This window comes from Pristiophorus japonicus, chromosome 18 (assembly GCF_044704955.1).
Source record: "Pristiophorus japonicus isolate sPriJap1 chromosome 18, sPriJap1.hap1, whole genome shotgun sequence".
NCBI classification, from domain to species: Eukaryota; Metazoa; Chordata; class Chondrichthyes; family Pristiophoridae; genus Pristiophorus; species Pristiophorus japonicus.
In genome coordinates, this window is record NC_091994.1 from 8,794,108 (window position 1) to 8,800,107 (window position 6,000).

General features: G+C 42.5%; 1 protein-coding gene across 2 annotated transcripts in view; it reads right to left on the reverse strand.

Annotated features, from left to right (window-relative positions):
- Window positions 1-4,912, reverse strand: part of gng7 (guanine nucleotide binding protein (G protein), gamma 7) — a 122,789-nt gene extending 117,877 nt beyond the window's left edge. For both annotated transcript variants that reach the window (XR_011587579.1, XM_070859627.1), the window contains exon 1: window positions 4,803-4,912. The gene's annotated coding sequence lies outside the window, so the exon portion shown is untranslated. The remainder of the gene's footprint in view (window positions 1-4,802) is intronic.
- Between the last annotated feature and the right edge of the window lie 1,088 nt (window positions 4,913-6,000).

A 6,000-nucleotide genomic window follows, 5' to 3' on the forward strand; every position in this document is an offset into this window, starting at 1 on the left:
TACAGGGAGGAAAATGTAGCATGCAGAAGCACATTTCCTGTAGGGCCAGTATGGAGAAGCATCTAGGGCAGCTGTGGAGAAGGCCACAATCGCCAACAGTCCCATCAACCCTCAAGAGGGAAAAGTGGTACAAGGCATTAAATGGCAGAGAGTAATTTCAGGAATCCAATAGGAGAGAAAAAAAAGCTTTTTTTAAAAAAAAAGCACTAATGGGAATCTACAAGATTTATTGCTCAATACCACTGTGGGGATCTCAGTCAGGCAGAACGAGGGCGACAAGCAGAAGCTTCCCTTTAGGAAATCAAGTCCAGTCTGCATTTATGGGCACATTTAAGAACGTAAGAAATAAGAGGAGTAGGCCATTCGGCCCCTCCAGCCTGCTCCGCTATTTAATACAATCATGGACTCAGGTACACTTCCCTGCCGGCTCCCCTTAAAATTGGTTAAGAAACTGTCTATCTCTGCCTTAAATTTATTCAATGACCCAGCTTCCACAGCTCTCTGAGGCAGCGAATTCCACAGATTTACAACCCTCAGAAGAAATTTCTCCTCATCTCAGTTTTAAATGGGCGGACGCATATTCTAAGATTAGGCCCCCTAGTTCTAGTCTCCCCCATCAGTGGAAACATCCTCTCTGCATCCACCTTGTCAAGCCCCCACAATCTTATACGATTCGAATCTTCTGAATTCCAATGAGTAGAGGCCCAACCTACTCAACCTTTCCTCAAATGTCAACCCCCTCATCTCCAGAATCAACCTGGTGAACCTTCTTTGAACTACCTCCAAAGTAAGTATATCCTTTCGTAAATATGTAAACCAAAACTGTACGCAGTATTCCAGGTGTGGCCTCACCAATATGCTGTATAACTGTAGCAAGATTTCCCTGCTTTTATACTCCATTCCCTTTGCAATAAAGGCCAAGATACCATTGGCCTTCCTGATCACTTGCTGTACCTGCATACTAATCTTGTGTTTCATGCACAAGTACCCCCAGGTCCTGCTGTATTGCAGCACTTTAAAATCTTTCTCCATTTAAATAATAACTTGCTCTTTGATTTTTTTCTGCCAAAGTGCATAACCTCTCACTTTCCAACATTATACTCCATCTGCCAAACTTTTGCCCACTCACTTAGCCTGCATGTCCTTTTGCAGATTTTGTGTCCTCCTCACACATTGCTTTTCCTCCCATCTTTGTATCAGTCCCTTCTTCAAAGTCATTAATTTCGATTGTAAATAGTTGGGGTCCCAGCACTGATCCCTGCGACACCCCATTAGTTACTGATTGCCAACCCGTGAATGAACCATTTATCCCGACTCTGTTTTCTGTTAGTTAGCCAATCCTCTATTCATGCTAACATATTAACCCAACCCCGTGAACTTTTATCTTGTGCAGTATTCTTTTATATGGCACCTTGTCAAATGCCTTCTGGAAGTCCAAATACATCACATCCACTGATCCCCTTTATCCACCCTGTTCAAACATGACTTCCCCTTCATAAATCCATGCTGACTCTGCCTGACTGAATTATGTTTTTCCAAACGTCCTGCTACTGCTTCTTTAATAATGGACTCCAACATTTTCCCAACCACAGATGTTAGGCTAACTGGTCTATAGGTTCCTGCTTTTAGTTGGTCTTTTTTAAAAAGGGGCGTTACATTTGCAATTTTCCAAACTGCTGGCATCTCCCCAGAATCCAGTGAATTTTTGTAAATTACAACCAATGCATCCATTATCCCTGCCGCTACCTCTCAAGACCTAGGATGCAAGCCATCAGGTCCAAGGGATTTATCCACCTTTATTCCCATTATATTGCTGAGTACCACCTCCTCCCCCATATCCCTTTGACTATCCACTGTTGGGATATTGTTAGTGTCCTCTACCGTAAAGACTGATACAAAATATTTGTTCAGAGTTTCTGCCATCTCCATGTTCCCCATTACTAATTCCCCAGTCTCGTCCTCTAAGGGACCAACATTTACTTTAGTCACTCTTTTCCTTTTTAGAAACCGACAAGAAAACTCTTGCTATCTGTTTTTATATTTTGTGTTAGTCTATCTTCCCTTAATCATTTTTTGAGTCATTCTTTGCTGGCTTTTAAAAGCTTCCCAATCTTCTGTCCTCCCACTGGTTTTGGCCACTTTGTATGGTACCTGGTTTTTAATTGGATACCATCCTTTATTTCTTTAGTTAGCCACGGATGGCTCTTTTCTTTTACACCTTTTCCTCCTCACTGGAATATATTTTTCTTGAGTTACGAAATATCTCCTTAAATGTATGCCACAGTTCATCAACCGTCATACACTTTGATCTATTTTCCCACTCCACTTTAGCCAACTCTGCCCTTATACCTTTGTAGTCTCCTTTATTTAAGCTTAGTACGCTGGTTTGAGATCCAACTTTCCCACCCTCCATCTGAATTTGAAATTCAACCATGCCATGATCACTCATTCCAAGGGGATCCTTTACTAGGAGATTGTTTATTAATCCTGTCTCGTTACACAGGACCAGATCTAAGGTAGCCTGCCTCCTGGTTAGTTCCGTTACATACTGCTCAAGGAACTCGTCCCTCATGCACTCTATGAACTCTTCCTCAAGGCTACCCAGACCAATTTGATTTGTCCAATGTGGAGGTTAAAATCACCCATGATTATTGCTGTTCCTTTTTACAAGCCCCCACTATTTCCTGGTTTATATTCCTATTTATATGTCCTCATCATCATAGACAGTCCCTCGGAATTGAGGAAGACTTGCTTCCACTCTTAATGAGTCCTTAGGTAGCTGAACAGTCCAACCACAGTACCTGTCACAGGTGGGACAGATAGTCGTTGAGGGAAAGGGCGGGTGGGACAGGTTTTCCGCAAGCCCTTTCCGCTGCCTGCGCTTGATTTCTGCATGCTCTTACCGATGAGACTCGAGGTGCTCGGCGCCCTCCCGGATGCACTTCCTCCATTTAGGGTGGTCTTTGGCCAGGGACTCCCAGGTGTCTGTGGGGATGTTGCACTTTATCAGGGAGTCTTTGAGGGTGTCCCTGTAACATTTCCTCTGCCCCCCTTTGGCTCATTTGCCGTGAAGGAGTTCAGAGTAGAGCGCTTGCTTTGGGAATCTTGTGTCTGGCCTGCGAACGATGCGGCCTGCCCAGTGGAGCTGATCGAGTGTGGTCAGTGCTTCAATGCTGGGGATGTTGGCCTGATAGAGGACGCTAACGTTGGTGCGTCTGTCTTCCTAGGGGATTTGTAGGATCTTGGAGACATGGTTGGTGGTATTTCTCCGACTTGGTGTCGACTGTACATGGTCCATGTCTCTGAGCCATACAGGAGGGCGGGTATTACTACAGCCCTGTACATCATGAGCTCAGTGGCAGTTTTGAGGGCCTGCTCGTCAAACACTCATTTCTTCAGGCAGCCGAAGGCTACACTGGCGCACTAGAGACACTGTTGAATCCCGTCGTCAATGTCTGCTCTTGTTGATAAGAGGCTCCCGAGGTATGGGAAATGGTCCACAATTGGGTTATTGAAAGTTGTCCGACAGAGACATGAGAGCAGGATACCACAAATACTCAGATATTCAGAAATGCTTTCAGAAATCACATTGGACTCTTCAGTGAGTTAGTTAGAAACCTGGAGTCTGAATTTCCCCACCTACTCTCATACAATCAATTGGTATTCAGTGGTCAGTTTAAATTAATTTTGAGTCCTTTCTTGCAAAATGCAACATGAGAGTTTGTGTTTATAAAATTGTGCCTCAACTCCCCTTTGAACTATTCCTTAATAGAGGTCAGAACCTCACCAGTCTGAAGTCTGAAACAACATATTTTTATCATAACCTGATCATTTCAGAACCAGGAATTTACCCAAATGAACAAGATACTTGGTAAATGATTCATACCGGTACAGAAGCACACAGACCTTATTGTAATCTCAAATGATTACTCTTTGTGACAGTGTACATTCCTCTCAAACTGTTTTCACAAGTCATCAGAAATTTTGAGAAAATAAAACATAACATTTGCAAAGTTATCACAAACTGAAGAGTTAAACCCAACAAATGTTACTCTACCTCAAACAAAATTAGAAAATCAAAGATTTTAAAGGATGACGACAAATTATTTGAGGGGAGTATTATCCAACTAGAATTTAATTATAACAGTCATAAAACCATAGATGTTTACCGCACTAAAGGGGGCCATGCAGCCCACTGCTTCTACACTGGCTCTTTGCTAGAGCAATCAAAAACTACTTCCACTGCCTTGCACTCTCCTCATAGTCTTGCATCTTCCTTGGCTTCAAATATTTATTCAATTTTCTCAAAAGATGGCCACGACTTCAACCAGAGCGTGTGCGTACACGAGAGAAAAAGTGGAAAAAGGGAGGAAAAACAAGGGAGAATCTGTCTAGCCATAAATGTTTGCGGCTGTTTGTGGGAGCTTGCTTGTGCATACATTACAAAAATGACTACACTCCAAAAGTACTTCATTGGCTGTAAAGCGCTTCGAGACATCCGGTGGTCGTGAAAAGCGCTATATAAATGTAAGTTTTTCTTTCTTTTAAAATAATTACAATTGCATATGGAGGGGATGTGATGACTAATACATCCACCCACCCCAGAGAATATTCTTCAAAAACTTGCTGTGAGAAAAGGTTTCTGGTAAACCTGGTCAGGATGAGAATTTTCAGATTTGAATTTTTTTTTTTTTTAAATAAACTGCTCAAAAATAATAAACCAATATGAAAATGACATTGTCAATCAAGGAACAACATCTTGTTGGACCACTAATAGAACACGGTGGAAAAAGGAATATTACCTCAGAGCCAGCAACGCGAGGCGAAGTAGTACTTAGATGACCTCATCCCTAACTTTCTGCACCTCCTCCAGGTTGAGAATGAAGCAAAGTCACAAACTACCATCCACTGACCCAACTGGAAACACAAAGAAAAGAAAGACTTGTATTTCTATAGCACCTTTCCAGATGATCAGACGTCACAAAGCACTTTATAGCCAACGAAGTACTTTTGGGGTATAGCCACTGTCGTAGTGAAGGAAACGCGGCAGCCAATTTGCACACAGCAAGATCCCACAAACAGCAGCATGATATTGACCATATATTCTGTTTTTTGTTATGCTGATTGAGGGATAAATTTTGGCCAGGACACTGGGGATAATTCCCCTGCTCTTCTTCAAAATAGTGCCTTGGGATCTTTTACATCCACTTGAGGGGGCAGGTGGGGCCTCGGTTTAACGTCTTATCCGAAAAACAGCACCTCCGACAATGCAGCTTTCCCTCAGCACTGCCCTGGAGTATCAACCTAGATTTTTGTGCTCAAGTCCCTCAACCACAACCTTCTAACTCAAAGGTGAGATTGCTCCCAACTGAGTTACATCTGACACGAGTATACAATGACAATAAGTACGAGAAAATATAGAAAAGAAATACATGAATCAATCATCACGTCGATCTTTGATCAACGAGTAGAACCCTCGCCTATGAATTATGCGGAGTTCAAGATCCAAGATTTGAGCACATAATCCAGCAGTACTTAGGGAATGCCGCATTGCTACAAGTGCTATCTTGAGGTGTTATATAGAGGCTTGATTCACCAGTTTAGTGGGATGTAAAAAGATCACAGCACATATGAAAAGATAACATAATAGGAGCAGGAGTAGGCCATACAGCCCTTCGAGCATGCTCTGCCAGTTAATAAAATCATGGCTGATCTGATCATGCTCTCCATAACCCCTTATCGGTTAAGAAACTGAACAAATTTAAGACAGAAATAGACAATGTCCCAGCTTCAACAGCTCTCTGAAGGAGCGAATTCCACAGATCCACAACCCTCAAAAGAAATTTCTCCTCATCTATTTTAAATGGGCGGTCCCTTAGTCTAAGATCATGCCCTCTAGTTCTAGTCTTCCCCCATCAGTGGAAACATCCTCTCCACAGCCACCTTGTCAAGCCCCTCATAATCTTATATTTCGATATTATCTCTCATTCTTCTGAATTC